Here is a 23735-nt window from a genome sequence, read left to right on the forward strand (position 1 = left end):
CCCCTCAACTGGGAGTTTGACGGGAGTTTGACTGGTAGTTCGACCAGGGGGTGGGGCCGGCCTGACAACTGCCTGCAGCCCCTCCCCGCAGCCATTCCCGCCCCTGATTGGTCTCCCCATCCTGATCGGGGGCAGGGCCAGCTGGACCACACCCGTGCATGAATTCATGCACTGGGCCTCTAGTTGTTAATAAAATGTGTGCTTGTTCTTTTGAACATATTTGTAAGGCTGAGTAACTTATCCTTTCAGAACTGAGTATTAAAATCTAAAATAACCTGTTAAAATTTTAGATATTTATTTATATTATTTCTCTTAGTACCAAATTAGCCAATTCTTTTCTTTCAGTAATATTTAAATCAAATTTCTGGATATTTTCATGTAACTTTTTAATTATTGCTGAACCAAGCTCTTCATCCTTGTACCCTCCCCCAACCTTTTAATCTCTACTTATAATGCCACTTGATTCCCTTAGTCATTTTGAGCTTTTTCTCTGAACTTCTTCCAATATGTCTACATTTCTCTGCTACAAAGGCAACCAAAACTGAATTCCACTTTGATGTAGTTCATCAGAATTACATAAGGAATACTATCACCCATGTGTCCTAGGATGTTGTGATTCTTTGCCTACAGATCAAAATAATAGTGAACTTTAATGCTTTTTATTGAAGCATCAGCCAGATCTTTTCAGGGGATGACCAAGGTACTCTTAGAAGAGAAGAGCCAAAATTAGTAAGACGCAGGAAGAAGTTCTAAAGGAAAAAAAAAAAAAAGAAAAAAAGAAATCTATTCAACAGCTTTTTCAGAATCTATTTTTTGTTTTATTTTTTAAAGAGAGAGAGTTTGGGCTTAGAATTGGACTTTTTCAAAGATCATTTGAGACTAATGGAAATATCTCTAATGTTAATGGGAGTGGAGAAGTGGAGATAGTAAAGGATGAGAAAAGAAAATGTAAACATGACAATGAAATTTATAAATTACTTATTTGTAAATATAGAAATATACAGAAAATGTATTGTATAAATTTGTTCTTTTTGTTGTTGTTTTTTGTAATACATGCCCAGATTTTTCTTCCTTACTATTTATAAATTCTTTGCTAAAAAGTTTATTTTTTGATAATTGCTTGATTTAATGTTTTATTACATTTCTTTTGCTAATAAATAGAATTGTATCTTTTTTATTTCTATCATTTTATAATATACTAGAGGCCCAGTGCATGAAATTTGTGCATGGGGGGGGGGTCCTTCAGCCTGGCCTGCACCCTCTCCAATCTGGGACCCCTCAGGGGATGTTCAACTCCTGGACATCCCTCTCACAATCCGGGACCGCTGGCTCCTAACCAACTGTCTGCCTACCAGCTTGATCGCTGCCTAACCGCGCCCCTGCCAGCCTGATGGCCCCCAACTGCCTTCCCTGGCTGGCCTCATGGCCCCAAACTGCCCTCCCCTGCTGGCCTGGTGTCCCCAACTGCCCTCCCCTGCTGGCCTGCTCACCCCTAACTACCTCTGCTTCGGCCCCCATCACTGTGGCTTTGTCCAGAAGAAAGTCAGATGGTAGGAAGATGTCTGTTCTCCTAGTCTAATTAGCATATTACCCTTTTATTAGTATAGACTAGTGTCCCAGTGCATGGATTCATGAACATTGAAAGGAAATTAATTAGTCTCTCTGGTGCAGGGACTAATGCAGGTGGTCCTGGGTGGTGGCTGGCAGGGCAAGACTGGGCTAGAGGGGCTGAACATGCCATGGAGCCAACCTCCCGCAGTCTCTCTGACACCATGGGCCTGTGCCATGCCTCAAAGAGCGTCTGAGAAGTGAGCAGGGTCCCTCCTGCAGGTGGGGTCCCTCACCTGGCCTGCAGGGATTGGGCTGAAACCAGCTCTCTGACATCCCCCGAGGGGCCCTGGAGTGCGAGAGGAATCACAGGAAATCAGGCTCCCTCCTCTCTGGTTTTGGGGTGTGCCACCCGAGAACCATTGCTGCCAGGTGACTGCAGCTTGGCAGGTCCTGAGTTGAGCATCTGCCCCCTGGTGGTCAGTGCTCATCATAGCTACTGGCCAGTTGGGGTCGGACAGTCACTTAGCCTTTTATATATATATATATACTAGTTGCCCACTGCACAAATTTTGTGCACAGGTAGGGTCCCTAGTGGCTGCCGACTGCCGACTGGGGACTCCCTTTCCCTGGCTGCCTGCCACCACCACTGGTTGGGGCCTCCTTTTGCCCTGGCTTGGCCTGGCACCACCCACTCACCTGTTCCACCATCCCGCCACAGTCCCGCTCTCGTCGGGGTCCATTGGGGCCTGCTACCAGTGCCGCATCACTGATGCCCACCATGTTCTGCACCACCCCTGGTGGTCAGCGCACCTCTAACTCCCGGTCAGTCGAACTCCCGCCCATAGGGACAATTTGGATATTAGCCTTTTATTATATAGGATAGACACACAAAGCACATGCCAGTGAATTGAATTATTCAAGCTATTAGCTGAGAATGGTTGTTAAGCAAACTGGAAAAGTGCATGTTAAGCTAAATTGATGAAGAAAGGTGTTTTTAAGAGACTTCCTTTCACTTTGGGGAATTTGTCAATAGAAAGACTGGATGAAATGCTTAATGCAATCAGGACACTGACAATATAAATAAACCATAGGAGTTAGGCCATTAATCATCATAGGTATGATTTTTAGCTAATTGAAGAAAAGAGTATTGTTTCTGTAATTTTTTGTGATTCTGTTTGTGTATTAAATTCTATTGGATTAATTTGTGTTTCTATTATTGTACTAGAGGCCCAGTGCATGAAACTCATGAATGGGGGGGTCCCCTCAGCCCAGCCTGTACCCTCTTCAATCTGGGACCCCTTGGGAGATGTTTGACCCCCAGTTTAGGCCTGATCCTTGGGATCGGGCTTAAACCGGCAGTCGGACATCCCTCTCACAATCCTGGACCGCTGGCTCCTAATCGCTCACCTGCCTGCCTGACTGGTTTTCCCTAACTGCCCCTCCCGCCCACCTGCCCAATCACCCCTCACTGCCTCTGTGTGCTGGCCTGATTGCCCCTAACTTCCCCCCCTGCCAGCCTGGTGACCCTACACAGCCTGCTTGTTCAGTCATTTGGTTGTCCCTCACTAACCCCCCTGCCGGCCTGGTCATAGGCAGCCATCTTATGAGGGTGTGATGGTCAATTTGCATATTACCTCTTTATTATATAGGATTGGAGCTGATAAAGTCAGAAAAATCTAATTTTTAGAAGTCAAATCTCCACAATTCAGTTCACGGTTATACTTTGATAGTAGGTAAATACTCTTGAAGAATAAGAGAACCAACATTGTAAATTATTGTTATTGAATTTTAGTAAAAGAAACCCTAAGTAAGTCATTGAATTAAAACCCCAATAATTACAACATTATGTTGTTGGCATTTATAGGCCAACATGTAAATGCCAAGACCTTGTATTTTTCAAGACTTAAACTGATGAATAAAAATAGATACAGAGACAAAGAAGCATCAAATAGACTACCAAACTTCAGCGGGAAGGCAGGGGAAGGTTGGCGGGGATAAGAGATCAACCAAAGGACTTCTATGCATGCATATAAGCATAACCAATGGACATAGACACTAAGGGGGTGAGGGCATGTGCCGGGTGGGTGGGGGAGGCCAGGGGAAAGTCAATAGGGGAAAAAGGAGACATATGTTCTACTATTTATAATACTTTAAACAAACAATAAAAAACAAAAAACAAAACTTAGGCAATATGTCTGTAGTCAGAAGTTCTATTTATTCTGAATAAAAATGCATTATTCTGCTTGGACTTTTGAGAAGTTGAGTGTATTGGCAATTTGTGATTTGTAATCTGCCCTTAAAAGTTGAATATACTGAAATTATAATGTGAAGATATTTAAATGATTACATTATAATTGTACTCATCAAGTTCAAGCTAAGTAAATCTCCAAGCTTATAACTTTAGACTTTAGGTAATAATTCACTAAGCTCTTTTCTGTTATTAAAGTTATACCTATAGAGGGATATTTATTTTTTCAACAGGAATAACATGCAAGCTAGTCATTTAATTACAATTTTTAAGAACTGCATCAGGTACACCATGATTATTTACTAATTCCAGTTTAAAAATTTACTTACAATTTCACATTATATTCCAAACTAAAATGCATTTCTAATATGCTAAGGGAAAAATGGATGTTTATTATTATTTCTTGTGGAAAAAGGAATTAGTAATCCATGACCATTAACATACTATTATTATATAGGAGGGCAATCAGATTTTCATCATTCTTATAGATTTCGTATAAACCCAAGAGCAATCATGACTCCTAATGTTTATGATTATTAGTAACCAATTTGTATTTCCCCATAGCAGGTGCCTGCCAGTCTTTTCTTTAAAAGTCCTATGTAAAACCAATACTTGGAACTATAGATGGTTGTAAATTTGTCTATCCTTTTAGAAAAGATGGTTTTCTAAGTGAGCATATCAAATAGATAAATTTACTATTTGTACTTTGCCTCTGTTAAACATTAAAAAAAAAAAAAAAGATGTTTCTCTCAGTACTTCATACTCCTTTATTTAACACTAGAGGCCCAGTGCACAAATTTGTGCACAGGTGTGGTCCATAGGCCTGGCCACTGATTGGGGCTGGCCAGGGAGAGGAACCCTGGGAGGTTGGCTGGCCAGGGGGAGGGACCGTGGGAGGTTGGCCAGTAGCGGGAGGTTGACTGTGGGAGTGCACTGACCACCAGGGGGGCAGCTCCTGCATTGAGCGTCTGCCCCCTGGTGGTCAGTGCACATCATAGCCACTGGTTGACCAGTTGTTCTGATCATTCTGGTCATTCAGTCATAAGGGGCATTTAGGCTTTTATATATACTAGTAGAGATGATGAAATGAACACGTACACTTTTTTTTCTCGAGTATTCATGCTAATGTGTCAAAATATATTGGAACATATAATTAATCCTAATATATAACCCCATGAAGAAACATTTTTGGAAAATGTTTTCTCAGAGTGTTGTATTCTATTGTACTCATGGTAGTTTTTTTAATAAATAATTGTTTAGAGAACTATGGTTGGCACAGTTTCATATCAACATTGTATTAGTGTTAGAGGTAGCAAAGGCTGTTATGGATTCCAATAAAAATAAGTTGACTAAAATATTATTTTAATTGAGAATTATACTGATACATGCTATTTTTTCTCCTGCCTGCCTGCCTGCCTGCCTGATTGCCCCTAACTGCTCACTTGCCTGCCTGATCACCCCTAACCACTCTGCCTGCCTGCCTGATTGCCCCTAACTGCCTTTGCCTTGGCCCCCGCCGCCGTGGCTTCATCTGAAAGGACATCCAGAATGATGGTCTAATTAGCATATTATGCTTTTATTATTATAGACTAGGGGCCCGGTGCATGAAATTCTTGCACTGGGGAGGGGTCCCTCAGCCCAGCCTGCCCCCTCTCACATACTGGGAGCCCTCAGGGGATGTCCTACAGATGGCTTAAGCCCACTCTCCATTGGGAGCGGACCTAAGCCGAAGTCTGGACTCCCTTTGCTTGAGGCAATCAGGCTGATCAGGGGAAGGCGCCAGCCCCAGCACCCCACTGCTGCAGCCACTGCCAGTCACTGCAGCCGCCAAGGTATTTTCATCAACACGGACTCCAGTCCCTTCACCATAAAAAAATGACAACTTTCTTTAAGCATTTTCAAGATGTGTCTTTCATAGGATATGACATTTCTTTCTTTATTTTTCTTTTATCCTCACCTGAGGATATGTTTCCATTGATATTTCCCCCTTCCCTCCGATTCTAAGCTCAGCCCCTTCCCAAGCCAAAAGCCTCCAGCCCAGGTTTAGGCTTGGGAAGGGGTTCCCCCCAGCATCTCCCCAAGCTTAAAGCCTCCACCCCAGGCTTTAGGCTTGGGAAGGGGTTTCTCCCCCACTCCCCGCACCTCCGATCATAGGCTTGGCCCCTTCCTAAGCCTAAAGCCTCCGCCCCACGCTTTAGGCTTGGGAAGGGGTTCCCCCTAGCATCTCCCCAACTTAAAGCCTCCACCCCAGGCTTTAGGCATGGGAAGGGGTTCCCCCCGCCCCCGCACCTCCGATCGTAGGCTTGGCCCCTTCCTAAGCCCAAAGCCTCAGCCCCAGGTTTAGGCTTGGGAAGGGGTCATCCCCCCCCACCCTGCCTGGAACCTCCAATTGCAGGCTCGGCCCCTTCCCAAGCCTAAAGCCTCTGCCTGATGGTCGCCTGGGAGTGACCTGGGTTTGTATGCAAATTAACCGCCATCTTTGTTGGGTTAATTTGCATACTCACTCTGATTGGCTGTGGGCATAGTGAAGGTACGGTCAATTTACATGTTTCTCTATTATTAGGTAAGATTATCATTACTAGAGGCCTGGTGCATGGAATTCATCTGTGGGTAAGGTCCCTAGGCCTGGCCTGTGATTAGGGCCATCTTCCCCAGCTGCCTGCAGCTGGCCACACCCCTCACCACCACCCACCCCCATTCCCAGTTCGCCATCAGGCGATTGGAACCTGATGGCCAGGGAAAGGAACCAAGAGGCCGGCCGTGCCTGCCCGCTCACCAGCCCCACCCTCGTGGGTCTCGCTCTGTGTGTGGGGTGACCGGTGGAGCCTTGACTTGCCACTGCCCATGTCCCCTGCCACCCACCCCAGTTCCCCATTCATTATTGAGTAATTGGAGCCTGATGGCTGGGGGGAAGGGATTGAGAGGTCAGCTGTTCCAACCTGCTCACCGGCCCCACCCACACTGCAAGTTGCCCTCTGTGTGTGGGGCGACTGGTGGAGTGGGGGCCTTGGCCTTGGGGCCACCTGTGTCCCCTGCCACCCACCCTCCAGGTCCCTATTCGCCATCAGGTGATCGAAGCCTGCTGGCTGGGGAAAGGGACCGAGAGTTGGTCAGTGCACCTCATAGTGACTGGTGGAGCAGTCATTTTGGTCATTCTGCTATTAGGGTTAATTTGCATATTACCCTTTTATTATATAGGATAGAGACCTCATGCATTTGTGGGGGCCGGCTGGCCTGCCCTGATGGGGGCCCCCAATTGGGGGTGGGGTTGGCGGGGGCAAGGGCGGTTTGCAGGCTGGCCATGACCCCAATCAGGGTTGGGGACCCTGCTGGATGACGGGGCCAGCTGGGGCAAATGTCCAAGAGCAGTTTTCAGGCTGGCCCCGCCCCCTATCGTGCTGGGGGTCCCCACTGGGGGCAGAGCCAGCCGGGGCGAGGGGCCATGGTCATTCTGGTCTCTGGTCATTCTGGTCTTTCCCCCATTTCAGTCACTGGGCTTTTATTATATAGGATTATTATTTTCTTTAGTTAGTCTGACACTTAATGCCAGCAGGTCAGCAGTAAATCTCTAACCCCCTTATCTCTAAGTATGTTAAGTAGATACAAACCAGTTATTTAATTCTTTGCATGTACTCTGTTCTTTAGTTTCAAAACTTTTAGTGCCTTTTCACAGAAGTAGAACTTAAATAATAGCAATTTTTATTGCCAACATTATCACCAATTCTGTGGAATAATAGTGCAGAAAACAAGCGTTTCAGGCAGACCAGTTCATGTATAGCAACACATGATTAATAGTTGTAAGAAAATTAGTATTGCTTAAGTGGCAAAGTTCATATAGTTAAGCTATAATCTTTTACATAATTCAGAGAATTCAAACACATCCTTATAAACATGTCAGCATTATATAACCAACTTATTAAGCATATGGAGTTTATAAAAATTTGAAGGTAAAAAATATGCTTACTTAGTAATAATCTTCGAATATCTAGTAAGTCATATTTTAAAAAAGAGTTCTCATTTGATTTGGCCCTTTTTTAAGTGGAGATATTTAGAATTAAATGTTGAGCATCTGAATAGAAAACGCCTTTAAAGCAAAATGACCTTCTACGTTTTGTTTGCTATAACAGGAAATAGCTTCTTAAAAGACTGAACATGATTGTGACTTGAGATTTGTACACTAGAGCAAAAGAAATCTAAAATTTATAATTACTTAAATGCTGTGTATCATTGGACATCATACCATCTTGCTTTTGGTTCAAGTGGTGTGTTTCTAGTATGATAATTAAGGGATTTCAATTTTGTAAGATAATGCATTTGCCTCAGTGATATATTCCATTATAATCTGTGAACATTAAGTGTGTCAAATTCAATAATTTTGCCTTATTCCTAATGGATGTAGTATTCATGATGCCTCATAATATTTAAATGGACCATGATTTTAGCAATATTTGAAAAGGGAGTGAGTGGGTGGGAAGACCAAAATTATATTCAATAGAAGGCACCTAATACATAATTGTTAAAGTGTGTGGATAATAAAAATAGTTTTATTAATTTTCTTTGCTTTCATAGTATATAATGTAGTTTTTAAATGAACACAATAAGATTTCTTTTTAAAAAGATGTTATGGTCAAATTGAGAAAATACATACAGAGGTGATTTTAATATTTTTTCCAGCATAGTGTCTAACACATAAGAAATAACAAATGCTTCTATGTTAAAGAATGAGTGAGTAATGAGCAATGTGTAATTGAGTGCTACCAAATAAAGTGCTATTCTTAATCTACGCCTGTTAATACTACTATTGTTACTACTACTACTACCAATTATCCAAATAAGGCTGGCACCTGGCATTACTAAAGGATTACCATCTACAAGGCACTGTGCTGCTTTATTTATTTCCTAAATATGAGGTAGTGACAGGACCAGTTACATGATTTGCAAGTCTTAATATAAAATGAAAATGTGGGGCTCTTTTAATCCAAAAACTCCTAATAATTCCAAGATGGCAAAAAATGAGCATTAAATTAAGATCCTCTAAGTGCAGGTCCCTGTGTAATTGCTTCAGTCACATGTACATGAAGCCATAAGAGCTATGGTTATTCCCCATTTTACAAGAAATAAAATATACATTTATTGAGAATGTTTGCGCACATATTTTTCTATATATATGAAGGCCATTGCTTTATGAGACGCTCTGGCGATGAAACATAGAATAACTTCAAATGGGCAAGATTGAATTCAAAGACCAATTCAGAGGCTGTTCCATTCCTCTAGGTCGGTGATTATCTAACTAGCTCTTATGAAAACTTAGATTTTAAAGGTCAATATCTAAATCCTAGTGTATTGGTTTTTTTCAACAATGAGGCCAGAACCTCCCACAACCTACTTTTCCACACCACTCCAGGTGTTTTTTATTTATATCACACTAGGCCTGAGCATTCTAGTTACCTTGATTTGTCTGGGGAAAGTTGTCATAGAAAGCACCAACAAATATCCTCAGAAGTGTAGTATTTGAATACCGCTCAAAGATTGGAATCTAGCATTATAATCAGGCTTTTGATATTGGGAATTCATCTTGAGATGACCTGTAACTGTGAGGTATTTAGGGCAATCATGTCTCTCATCTAAGACACCAGTCAAAACGAAAGCTTGTTAAGTGCCCTCATCCTCACCACCATGGCCACTGCTTTGGGTTGTATCTTCCCATTCAAAGTCATTTCTTTCATTGCTGACCTCCTTCACTACCCTTTATATTTTCTTTTCTTAAAACTTTCTTCCATTTAAAGTACATCACCAGAATTTTTATCTAAATTTAGGAGATTAAGCTCAGGTTTCTACATACGAACAAATAAAAACACTAAAATGAATGAACTAGATTTTAAAATAGTATAAATACACAAGGATGAAGAAGAGAAGAAAGAATTGAAGACAAGAAATGTTAAAACACACACATTAATAAAATTATGACATAAAGGGACATTGAGAACCAATATAATGGAGAAAATTAAACAGAACTCTGAGTTTTGAGAGGGAGGATGCCCATGAGGACAAAGTCAGTTTCTCACTCAGAACCTGCACATGTGCATAGAATGAGCACAAAGAACTCCAGAGTGTGGGAGGGAAGAGAGGCGCTGAAAGAGAAAGGATCTGTTGAAAACTAACCTTACCTCAGTGCACATTGTAGAAAGGAGGCTTTTATATTCTTGAGACATTAAATCTGAGAGACATTGGGGGCCCAGAACCCTCTAAATAATTCACAGGGTGCAGAAAAGGTGGACAAATTCAGTCAAAATCTATATATTAAAAATGTAAGCAGACAGTTGTCACATATTCAAATCCCAGGACATGAGTACACACAGGCTTATATCTCCAGTTAGGAGAATGCTGAGTTCTTCCCTGGAGATGATGATAGGCCAAGAGAAATATTTATAAGCAATGATATTTAGAGTTTCCCACCCAGTCTTTTTATATTGAGTCTCATTCTCTTTCACTGCCCATGCAGGCTAATGGAGCTTCCAGATAGCTTCTTCATGCTACATAGTCTATTAGGAAAGTATAGCCAAGACTTGTTACATATCTGAGGAAATCTACATCAAACAAAATGAACATGAAAGGAACAAAGATAAATGCAGAGAACAGAAGAAATCCCTTTAATTCTTAAAACAAGAATGGTCACAAACAATCAGACATGATAAAGTGTGTTTTTGAAATTTGTTAGCTAAAATATGAGTCGTGGAAGAGACATTTTCTGACATCAATGAAAAAGCAGAAGGAACTAGATGATGAGGTAAAAACAAGAAATTATAAGAGACTTGAAGATATTGGGAATCTAAAAATCTTACTAATAAAAGTTCCAGGGAAATTGAAAGCCTGCTGGGGAGGAAATTGTGAGAGAAATTATATTTTAAAATTCTCAGAATTGAGGTACATGGAATGTCCAGTTCCAAGAGCTCACTGAGAACCTGGACAAATTTATTTCAAAATTATCCATATATAGTTATGATTGGCACAAAATTTTGAAACTTCTGAGAAAAATTTAGCATCTCAAAAGCTAAGAGTGAGAAAGACAGAGAGTTTACACCTAGAGAATTATGTTAAATAACTAGAGGCCCAGTGCATGATTGAACCATGCACATGTAGGGTCCCCTACACGCTTTTGCTTTTGATCACGGGGAGCTGGGTGCCTGTCCGCTAGTGCACCAGGCCTTTCAGAAGTCTCCAGCGCAGCGCGGCGGAGGCTTGTGAAAGGCCTGGTGTCTGAGCGGAAAGGCATCCAGCTGCCACGCTTTTGCTTTTGATCGCGGGGAGCTGGGTGCCTGTCTGCTGGTTTCTGAGTGGACAGGCATCCAGCTGCCACGCTTTCACTTTCGATCGCTGGTGCACCAGGCCTTTCAGAAGCCTCCAGCGTGGCGGAGGCTTCTGAAAGGCCTGGTGTCTGAGCGGAAAGGCATCCAGCTGCCACGCTTTTGCTTTTGATCGCGGGGAGTTGGGTGCCTGTCTGCTGGTGCACCAGGCCTTTCAGAAGCCTCCAGCGCGGTGGAGGCTTCTGAAAGGCCTGGTGTCTGAGCGAACAGGCATCCAGCTGCCACACTTTCACTTTCGATCGCTGGTGTCTGAGCGGAAAGGCATCCAGCTGCCACACTTTTGCTTTTGATTGCGGGGAGCTGGGTGCCTGAGCGGACAGGCACCCAGCTCCCACGCTTTTGATGGTCCGTGGCCGCTGAGGGGGGCTACCCTGCTGTTGAGAGGCGCAGGGGGCGGGACTCCCACCCCCTGCGCCTCTCAACGGCCGCTGAGGGGGGCTGCCGCGGACACCTGGCTACCCTGCCGTTGAGAGGCACAGCTGGGTGTCCGCGCAGGCCCCCTCAGCGGCCCCGGATCTGGCCTCGATCTGGCCGTTGAGAGTCGCCGGGGGCGGGAGTCCCGCCCCCCTCAGTGGCAGCAGATCCGTGCCTCTCTATGGCCGGATAGGCCACCCCGAGTCCCGCCCCCCAGCCTCCCATCGCCCAATCGTGGGCGTAGCGGAGTGATGGTAATTTACATTTTACTCTATTATTAGATAGGATGGTGTTAACTTATCAAAGTAAACCTGAAAGTTAAAAGCTAAATAAAATCCTTAAAATCTAAAAGACATTTATTTCCAACATCATAGTTTACAAACTTCCAATATTATCCATCAAGTATGAGCATAGAGTAAAGCATTTCCATAAATGCAGCTCTGCAAAAATGTTGCCTCTTAGGCTCTTTTAAAAAAGGTACTGGAGTTATGTTGCACTAAAAGCCAACAAACCAAGAACAACAACAAACAAATAAAACAAGAAGAAGCAATATAACCTGTGTAAGTGGTAGAAAATCTCCAGTGTAATGGATCTGGACATCAATCAGTACAGCTTGGAGGTAGAGAATGGCGCTCAGGAGGAGGGAGGTCTCTCTACTACCACCACACCAAAAAACAAAAGACAAAGACTATTACATCATGCATATGCCTCATGTGTCTAACAAGGGTTTTATAATTTCTATGAAGAATTTGATGAAAAAAAAACAACAACAAAAAACAAAACAATGAGCACTGGAAAGTCAAATGAAAACAATAGCAAACATGTGTTTAGAACTAAAAATATTGAACAATAAATAACTTTACCATTGAGGCTTACCAGCCTTATTACCTTAGTTCTTTTTGTAAAATTTTATTGAATTTACGGGGGTGATATTGGCTAATAAAATGATATAGGTTCCAGGTGTACAATTCTATAAGACATCATCTGTATATTATATTGACTTAATTCTTACCCTCACTACTTAGTTCATCTCTCTTCTCTACTGTTGTATGCTGTAAATAATTTTACTAATTTAATATTATTTGTCTATCAAATTCTCCAGATTGCAATGAGTGATCTCTAAAAATAAAATTTAAAACCTGGTTAAATTACTCAGAGAGGAAAACAGTTCCACATAACATATGTTAATTGCCAAATGTGAATGTTTAGCTTAAATAAAGGGGGCAACTTGTAAAATCATTTTGGAGATAAGGCAATAAAACCTAAATAATTTTTCAATGCATTTTCACTTCATTCTATAAGAAATGAGCTAATTAAATCAGGTGTTGGAATAGTGAAGAGCTGAGAAAGCAGATCTTAGGAAGGCTAAACTGTTTGCAGTGCAACACACAAATTTTATTTACTCTGTTATATGAGTGATATCAGTTTAGTGACCCTTAGAATTGGTTAGAAGTAAGATGACAAGAACTTCAGTTAACTTGGGACACGTGTAAATACTAAAAAAAGGAGAATGAAGCATTTTGAAGGAGAAACTTTTGGATATTGTGATAGATTGGATGTGCGGTATGATGGAAAGAACGGGATCAGTTATTCTTTTGTGAGGCATTAAGAAAAAGTTTTTCTCTATGAAAAATTTGTTCAATTTCCAAAAGGAGAAATGGCACAAAACTGTACATGTCCAGTGTCCAGTTCAAATTTTGTTAGCTTCCATGGACGTGCTGCATCACCAGGTCTCACTGAGCTAATAAGAAGATAATGTAAATTATCACTGGCTGAGAACCAAATATTTGTTTATTCACGCATTTATTCATTCACTGAGTAGTTAATTGAAGAGGATTATATGAAAAAATAACCAAAATAAATAAGAGTTATACAGTTATAGAAGGATATATCAAACAATAAAAACTCACAGTGTTCTGTTAAAAACTAATACCTCATCAATTTTGGTCAAATTTATCTAAGAACATTGTTGCAGTTTTGGTGTAGAATGCACTTACTAGTAGATTTTGCTCTCTTTTCAGCTGATACTCTAGTCTGGTTTCCAAACTATTCTTGTATTACAGGGTCTTTATAAGAGCTGTTACTTCCTTGTTGGGAGCATCTTGCAGTTATTATCATAATACTACATGTACCTTCACTCACACATAACAGACTGTATAATTAACTAATTCCTCCAGTAGTTTGTTTTCTATCAATGTTATTTTTCAAATGCTTGTTTCTGTAAATGAATTTTTAGTTCCATTCTCTTTGAGAACTCTTCGTATTAGTTTCTATGTTTGTTCCTGCACTCCAGTATGGTTTTAAACAGTGATTTTCTTTAGATCCTAGTTAAAGGCAGTTTCTTCATCACAGAGAAGCTAATAATGACATTGCAGTTCCTAAAGAATTTGTCATTTGTTTTTTATTGTTTATCGCTTTCAGTTCATATCTTAGAGGTTCATAGTTTGCATCTTATCCACTCCACCTGAATAACTGAATGAGAGTTCTTCTCATCTCTAGTTCGACTTCTTTAGTCACTGATTATGCTTCTTCACATGAATATCTTTTAGACTTCACTCTGGTACTTCCTCATGCAATTTACCACTTCTCAAGAACTTAATAGTTTCAATCACCTATCTTTCCCTATCTCCTAGGAAACATGAAAACGTCACGCCAGCTGGAAAGAGTTCAAATTTTTATATTAATGTATGTTAATCCTTATAGAAGAAGCCTTTGTTTTTGAATTATATTTTAACTATTTTCCTTATGATTTGTAATATGTTAATGTTTTCTAAGAATGTATAATATACCTCATGACATGACAATTTTTCATATTTTCCTTTTTAATTAATCTTTTCAACTGTAACTTACACTTTATAAATGAATACTTGTCTTTTAATGATAATATGATGCACCCATTTTATTGCTAGCATGGAGCAGTTAGTTTTTTTAACATTAATGATATTATTAATTTACTAACATATTATTTATTATTTTTCTTAAAAAACATTTTTTATCACCAGTTATCCCCTCTATGCCCTCTTCCACCTCCACCCATCCACCTCTTCCCCATGCTGTTGTCCATGACCATGTGTTCTCTCTCTCTGTGTCTTTTTTTCTTTCTTGCTCAATCCCTCTACTCCTCTCAACTCATCCCCACCCCCTCAGAGCTGTCTGCCTGCTCTCTGTCTATGATGCTTTGGTCTCAACTACAGGCAAGTCATACTACCTTTTTCTAGTTTCTTTGGTTTATTTATTTCTGCCCTCAATTTTTCTTTGATGTATTGCTTAGGTTTTTTAATGTTAACCGTACAGTCCACAATTTTTTTCCTACAATTCTTAGGCCACAAGGCAGCTTCAGAGTAAGTTTTGAGCTAAAGTAGGAAAGGCTAAGTTGCCCCTTTGGGTTAGAATATGCCTCTGGACAATATGTTTTCTTGGCATCTGCAGATCTCACTGATGTGATAAGGAAAAGGCAGAAAAAAATCACTCTGAGAGGATCACTTCCATCATCTTGATTGACAGAATGGGGCAGCTTAGCCCAGAAGTTGGCAATGCTCTGATTTAGATCTTGGCAAATAATCGACAGAGATATTTTTTCTTGTCCTCCATTCTGATACAATTGTCACAAAATGAACTAAAACTTCACATTGAATTTTTTGAGGTTGTGAATTTAATCCTTCTGTCACCAATTTGCAGTAGAACCTCAGGCAGGTGACACATCTCAGTTCACTATCGTTGTTTCCTTGGCAATGGACTGAAAAGACAAATTATGGAAAGTGAATATTCTAGGCTGAAAAAGTGAATTATTTAACACAGTAATTTCTTTTTTAAAAAGTAAAAATAATGTTATAGAATTCTACTGTATAATATAACAAAATAGCTTTTAGCAGAATTCACCAATTTTCTAATTTGGCTGAAACAATGTAAATAGAATAGCAAAGGTATGAAGAAAAATGTGACATAGGGTATCAGTAAAAAAAAAATACACCCTTTGCCAATAAGAAATGAAATGGCTTTCATCAACAAATCAACAAACGACAAGTGCTGGCGAGGATGTGGAGAAAAAGGAACCCTCCTACACTGCTGGTGGGAATGCAGACTGTGCATTGCTGACCTCCTTCACTACTGGGTCTCTCAGTTCACTCAAAACTTTGTATCTATTGCATTCCTACCATACTGGTGCAGCCACTGTGGAAAACGGTATGACATTTTCTCAAAAAGTTAAAAATGGAACTCCCATTTAACCCAGTAGTCCCACTCCTAGGAATATATCCCAAGAAACCAGAAACACCAATCAGAAAGGATATATGCACCCCTATGTTCATAGCAGCACAATTTACAATAGCTAAGATTTGGAAACAGCCTAAGTGCCCATCAGCAGATGAGTGGATTAAAAAAACTTTGGTACATTTGCACAATGCAATACTATGATGGTATAAAAAAGAAGGAACTTTTACATTTGTAACAGCATGGATAGATTTGGAGAGCATTATGCTAAGTGAAATAAGCCAGTTGAAGAAAGATAAATATCACATGATCTCACTCATATGTGGGATATAATGAACAACATAAACTGATGAACAAAAACAGATCCAGAGACAAGGTAACACTGAACAGACCGTCCAACATATTGCATACATATTAGCATAACCAATGGACACAGACATTGGGGCAGTGGGGGCTTGTCCTGGGGGGTGGGAGTGCCGGGGGGGGGTCAATTGGGAAAAAAAGGAGACATATGTAATACTTTAAACTAACAAAAAAACAAAATTCTAACAGAAAAAAAAAGAAATGAAAATAGATGACTTGGAGATGAAAAAATGGGAAATAACAGAAGAAATCATCCTATCTAATAAAGAGGAAATATGCTAATTGACTGCCACACCCTCACAAGATGGTGGCACCCAGTCCTCTTAGCCCTACCTCATCCAGCCACAGTCCCCCAGTCCCCTCACATCTAGCCAGAGTCCCCTAGTGCCCTCAGTACCGCAGCGGAAGGCAGTTGGGGATGATCATGTCGGCAGGGGAGCAGTTAGGCATCAATCAGGCTGGCAGGGGAGCGGTTAGGGGGCTATCAGGCTGGCAGGCAGAGTGATTAGGGGCAATCAGGCAGGCAGGCAGGCAAGTGGTTAGGAGCCAGCAGTCCTGGATTGTGAGAGGGATGTCCAAGGGGAGAGGGTGCAGGCTGGGCTGAGGGACACCCCCCCTCCCTTGCACAAATTTCATGCACCGGGCCTCTAGTATTTCATGAATGCAATTCATTTTTTATCATGTGCTCAATATTTTCACACATGCTATTTTATTCAGTCTTCAAAAATACATTATGCAATTGATACATTTTTTAAAAATGTATCTTTCTTGTTGAAAGTATTACAGATGTGCCCTTTTATCCTCCCAGTGACCCCTTCCACATTCTAGGACCTACTGCACTATTGCCTGTGTGTATAAGTTATGCATATATGCATATAAGTTCTTTGATTAATCTATTCTCATCCACCCATCCCTCTTTCCTCTAAGATTTGTCAGTCTGCTCCATACTTCAACGTCTCTGGTCCTATTTTGTCAGTTTATTTTATTCATTACATTGTACATATAAGTTAGATTATGTGATACTTATCTTTCTGTGACTGGCTTATCTCACTTAGCATAATACTCTGCAGGGCGATCCATGCTGCCTCAAAAGGTAAGAGATCCTTCTTTTTTATAGCTGCATAGTATTCCATAGTGTAAATATATCACAGCTTTTTTGTCCATCCATTTACTTATGGGCACTTTGGCTGATTCCAGATCTTAGTTATTATAAGTAATGCTCCCATAGGGTCTATTCCCAGAAGTGGAATCATTGGGTCAAATGGCAGTTTCATTTTTAATTTTTTGAGGAAACTCTATACTGTTTTCCATAGTGGCTGCACCACTTTGATAGGAATGCAATAGATACAATTTTTTTAATGAACTGAGAGACCCAGCTCAGGTTAATGCTTCCTAAGAAAGGAGATATCCATAATAGTTTTTGCTGTGTTCATAAGTTATGTTTTCATTATTTATTTTTTGGCCCTAATTTAGAGAAAGGCAAAAATCAGGTGACAAATTGATAATTATTGAGTGATTGAGTTAGTCAGTTTAGTTTAAGAGCTATTCAGATACATTAATTCACCATTACTTTAAATCAAAAGCACTTCTAAGTTATTGTAACCATGAGAATAGGACAATTGAATAATTTTCAAGGCAGTTATGCTGATTTTAAGTAGGTATCAAGCAGTGAAAAATATCTAAAAAATGAGACCACTAGGAAATTGATATCATAAAATTTATTTAACATGTTAAAATTTCTATGGCAAGAAAAGATTATATGCAGGTGTATTTTTGTCTTGAGTCCAGATAATATTTTTTATTCTATTTTGCTAAGCAGGAGGAAATAGCTGATTTAAAATACCTGAAAGAGGCAACATTTTAGCCCATTTATAATTGTCTGATATTCAATAGAGTCTTCAAATTACATGCATTAAAATATGAGTTTCACATCAGGGGCCCTGAGTTTCTCTGAAAGTCGAAATTGAAAACATTTCTGATGGACATGTCTGAGAATTATTTATATGGCCTACATATGTTAACATTACTGTGAACTCAATGGACAATAGGTTTACATTAAAATTCAGTCAGGTATGAATGCTAACTACACAATTTAAATCTGTAGACAATATCACCAAAAACATATGTCTTTTGATCTAAAGAAATATGCATTTAGGATTTGCAGAGCGATGTCTACAAGATCACCAAATGGGAGATCCCAGCATTTGTCCCTGAGAAAAGTTCAATAATTAGACAGTGATCCATGAACAAAAACAGCTCACAAAAGCATCTCAGCCCTGGGGTTCACATAAGAAACTTGAGCCACACAGTCAAGCAAAAAACCTGAGAATAACTGCACTGGGGAAGAGAGAAGAGCTTCACTTGGCCTGAATCACTGCATCCCTCAAGCCAGCATTGCAGGCTTCTGGGCTAAGCTGCCCCACGCTGTCAATCAGGATGATGGAAGTGATCCTCTCAGAGTGGTTTTCTGCCTTCTGGAAAAAAAAAACTTTTCCTTATCACATCAATGAAATCTACAGATGCCAATAAATCACATTGTCCAGAGGCATATCCTAACCCAGAGGGGAAATTTAGCCTCTCCTACTATAGCTCAAAACTTACTCTGAAGCTGCCTCTGGGTGGGTTTCTGCCTTGTGGCCTAAGAATTGTAGAAAAAAAAATTGACTTCTCAGTTATTTGGCTCAGCACCAGTGAGCTGTATGGTTAATATTAAAAAACCTAAATAATACATCAAAGAAAAATTGAGGGCAGGAAAAAGTAAATCAAAGAGAAACCAGGAAAAAAGGTAGTATTAATTGTCTGTAGTTTAGACCAAAGCATCTTAGATAGAGAGCAGGCAGACAGCTCTGGGGAGCTAGGGAGGAGTTGGGAGGAGTAGCAGGATTGAGCAAGAAAGGAAGGAAAGAGAGAGAAAGAACACATGGTCATGGACAACAGTGTGGTGATTGAAGGGATGAAGGTGGCTGGGTGGAGGTGGAAGAGGGCATAGTGGGGCTAACTGGTGATAAAATAGTTTTTAAAAAATTTAAAAAGAAAAATGATAAATAATATATTAATAAAGTAATAATATCATTAATGTTAACAATAGCTACTCCATGCTGGCAAGAAAAATGGGTGAATTATACTGTATAACATAACAAAATACCTTTTAACAGAATTCACCAATTTTCTAATTTGGCTGAAACAATCTAAATAGAATAGCAAAGGTATGAAGAAAAATGTGACACAGGGTATTAGTAAAAAAAATACACCCTTTGCCAATAAGAAATGAAATGGCTCTTATCAACAAATCAATAAAGGACAAGTGCTGGTGAGGATGTGGAGAAAAAAGAACCCTCCTTCACTGCTAGTGGGAATGCAGACTGGGGCAGCCACTGTGGAGAACAGTATGGAGTTTCCTCAAAAATTAAAAATGGAACTCCCATTTGACCCAGTAATCCCACTTCTAGGAACTAGAAACCAGAAACACCAATCAGAAAGTATATATGTACCCCTATGTTCATAGCAGCACAATTCACCATAGCTAAGATTTGGAAACAGCCCAAATGCCCATCAGCAGATGAGTGGATTAAAAAACTTTGGTACATCTACACAATAGAATACTATAAAAAAGAAGGAATTCCTACCATTTGCAGCAGCATGGATGGAACTGGAGAGCATTATGCTAAGTGAAATAAGCCAGTCAATGAAAGAAAAATACCACATGATCTCACTCATTTATGGAAAATAAAGAACATTATAAACTGATGAACAAAAAGATAGATACAGAGGCAATAAAGCATCGAATGGACTGTCAAATTACAGCGGGAAGGCTGGGGAGTGTTGGGGAGAGGGTGAAAGAGATCAACCGAAGGTCTTATATGCATGCAATATAAGCACAACCAATGGACACAAGACACTGGGGGTGGGGTGGGATGAGGGCATGCGACATAGGGTAGGGGAGGCTTGGGAAGGTCAATGGGGGAAAAAAGGAGATATATGTACTACTATTTGTAATACTTTAAACAATAAAATAAAATTTAATTTTTTTAATGATAAATAATATATTACTAAAGTAATAATATCACTAATGTTAACATTAGCTACTCCATGCTGGCAAGAAAAATGGGTGTCTCAAATTATCATTAAAAGATAAGTACCTGGTAGTCATTTATAAAGTGTAAATTTTACAGTTGAAAAGACTAAAGAGGAAGATAAGAAAAATTGTCCTGAGTCATGCAGTATAGAAACATTAACATATTACAAATCATAAGGAAAAGAGTTAAAATATAATTCAATTAACAAAAAATAAACAAACAAAGTCTTTTCCTATAAGCATTAACATATGTTAATATAAACATTTGAACTCTTAACTCCTTCTAACTGGGGAAGAGAAAAGTGGTGTGAGTGACAAGCTTCCTGGGCACAAAAGTCCAGTTTTGCTTTCACCCCATCCACCGACCAGCACAGCTGCGACATACACAGGAACAGGTGGACACAAGAGGAAGGGCTGGGCTCTCAGTCTGCCCTGCCGCCCTAGCTCCTGCGGTACAGTGGCCTGCTCTGCACTGGACCTCAGCTGCTTGGCCCCTGCAGATAGCATCAGTTTTTACTTCACAAGGGGTCTTAAATGAACTAAATATCCCCAAATCCACAGGTTATAGATAATCATAAATATTACCAAAGTTAATGGACTGAACTCTTCATTGTTTGTTATTCTCTGCAATCTCTATTGCTTGGCTGACAAAACTTGATAATTAGCATAAACACAGAATTAATGGAAATCTGAGAAAAGTTATTTTAAAATATGAATAAGATACATAGAAACTAGATAGTTTATTTTTTATTACTGTAATCATATAGAAGATTACAGGTTTTGTAAAAATCCTCTTCACAAAAGCATCTCAGCAATTTTTATGAAATTGTACATATACCTTAGGCTCATATAAGTGGTATAGTAGGCATAACAGATCAAGCAGCAAAGTCCAAATGAAATAAGACTTTGCTGCAAATAGATAATTTTTAGAACTAGCTGCTAAAGAGTGGAGATGTTTTATGGGATAAAGAAAAATAAATTGAAAAAAGTGAATTGAAATAGATTGGCATCTCAAAGCATCACTATATCAGATAAATAGAAAATACGGACTATATTAATAGACCCTTTATTTACAAAGAGCCTTTTAAACATTTCACATCTATTAGTTATCATTCCATGAGTTTGATATTTGTAACTCCATATTAGAAAGGAAAATATTGAACTAGAGAGGTTATGAAAGTGCTAAAGTTTGTATAACTAGTAGGTACTGAAGAGTAGACTTCAACCAGTGCAGTTACTACACCATTAAACAGATAAACTGCAAAATTTACCCTATTTTATTTGCTATGGCCTGAATGTTTGTGTCCCTTTCACTTCAAATTCACCTGTTGAAATCCTTACCCTTAAAGGTGATGGTATTAGTAGGTGGTGGTCTTTGGGAGATACTTAGGTCATAAGAATGATCTCTTCTGCCCTAACTGGTTTGACTCAGTGGATAGAGCATCGGCCTGTGTACTGAAGGGTCCCAGGTTCAATTCCGGTCAAGGGCATGTACCTTGATTGCAGGCACATCCCCAATAGGGAGTGTGCAAGAGGCAGCTGAATCGATGTTTCTCTCTCATCAATGTTTCTAACTCTATCCCTCTGCTTTCCTCTCTGTAAAAAATCAATAAAATATATATTTTTAAAAAGAATGATCTCTTCTAATAAAAGAGATCCCCCAAAACACTCCAGCCATTCTACCATATGAGAATACAAAGATAAGTCGATGACCTGAAGAGGGTCCTCACCTATCCTGTTCTTGAACTTCCAGCCTCCAAAACTGTGAGAAATAAATTTCTGCTATTTATAAGCTACCAGTCTTGTGGTATTTTGTTATGGCAGCCCGCATAGACTGAGAAAAGATTGAAAATTGAATTAACAATAGCATTAGAAACTTAGAAAGAAGCCTGTAAATAAATAAAAAATATGGACAGAATGATTGAGCACTCACCAGTACACACAGAGCATGGTCAGGTTTACAACAGAGGCACGTAGATGACACTCTGAAAGCCAAGAAAAAGGCTACTGAGAACCTTGGTACTAGAGTAAATTCACCAACACCACATAAAGGGGAAACTATTAAGTCACACATAAACCATGTGACAGTTATTCGATCCTGTATAAATATGTGATTTGTGTGCTAGTGTACACTATCCTGTTGATTTTATCATTTATTATTGTGGATTTTCTTATTTTTATTTTTATTTTCAGGAGACATTCTGGGGATTATTGCTATTTGTAAAAGCACTTAAAGATTCAACATGCATTTAAGGCAACACCATCTGAAGTTTTTTGCAGCCTGTTATATAATCATTGTATCAGGAAAAAATGATGGAATGCAATATAAAATGAAGGACCTTAATAGGTAAAACAAACAAACAAACAAACCCCCAAATTAAACATACCTTTCACTATTTAGAGAGAATTATTGGGAATATAATTACCTATTGATTTCACTTTAAAAAAATATTTTTATTGATTTTAGAGAGGAAATGAGAGGGAGAAAGAGAGATATAGAAACATCAATGATGAGAGAATCATTGATCAGCTGCCTCCTGCACGCCCCCTACTGGGTGGGGATCGAGCCCACAACACAGGCCTGTGCCCCTGATGGGAATCGAACCCAGAACCCTTCAGTCCACAGGCCGACACTCTATCCACCGAGCCAAATCAGCTAGGGCTGATTTCACTTTAAACTTTTCTAATACACACCTAGAAATAGAATTGTGTTAAATAGATGTTATTTTTTTTTCACTGTGGAATAGATAAAAATCAATTTTATATTGGAAAGAATGCAAATAAATATGTGTACTTTTCTCTCAATGTGGTTTTAAGCATAGCCAAATTGGATAACAGTTTTGGGGAGAGAAGCTACCTGTCAGGAAAATTAGAGAGAAATTTTAAGTGTTCACATTTAAGAAATTTCTATTGCAAACCTGACAGTAGATTTCAAGTGAAATATATTTGTAGGTTTGTAATTTATCTTTTATAATCATTAAGTTTGAAATAATTTTAGTAGTAAGCTTTTTAATTATAAATCATCCTTCTGAATAAATGTTGGAGGAAACTATAAACCTTATGTGTTGAAGTAGTTTTTGGCAAGGATATTTTCTTTTATTCATTTTTTTGGAACTATGTTTTGTTACATTTTTCCATATAAATTTTTTATTTCACTAAACAAATATTTGTCACTAACTCAGTTATACTTCTGAAGGAGGAAAGCCTCAATAACAACACTCAAACAAGAAAAGAAAAAAAAGGCACAAATGCTATGAGATTTTATTATTTGAAGAAGGGACTATGTAAAAAAAACTATTTTTAATGCAAATGACATAGAATGAAAAAGAGTTAATCAGAGAAAATATAGATATCCTATCTAAAAAAGAGGGAATATGCTAATTGACTGTCACACCCTCGCATGAAAAACAATTAAAAAATAAAGCAAGGGGGGAAAAAGGAAAGTACTAATGCTCAAAGAAAGAAAAGGCAATTTAAGTTTTCATTATAAACCAAGGGCTTTATTAAGCAC

Source organism: Cnephaeus nilssonii (assembly GCF_951640355.1).
Source record: "Cnephaeus nilssonii genome assembly, chromosome: 8".
In the NCBI taxonomy this organism is placed as follows: Eukaryota; Metazoa; Chordata; class Mammalia; order Chiroptera; family Vespertilionidae; genus Cnephaeus; species Cnephaeus nilssonii.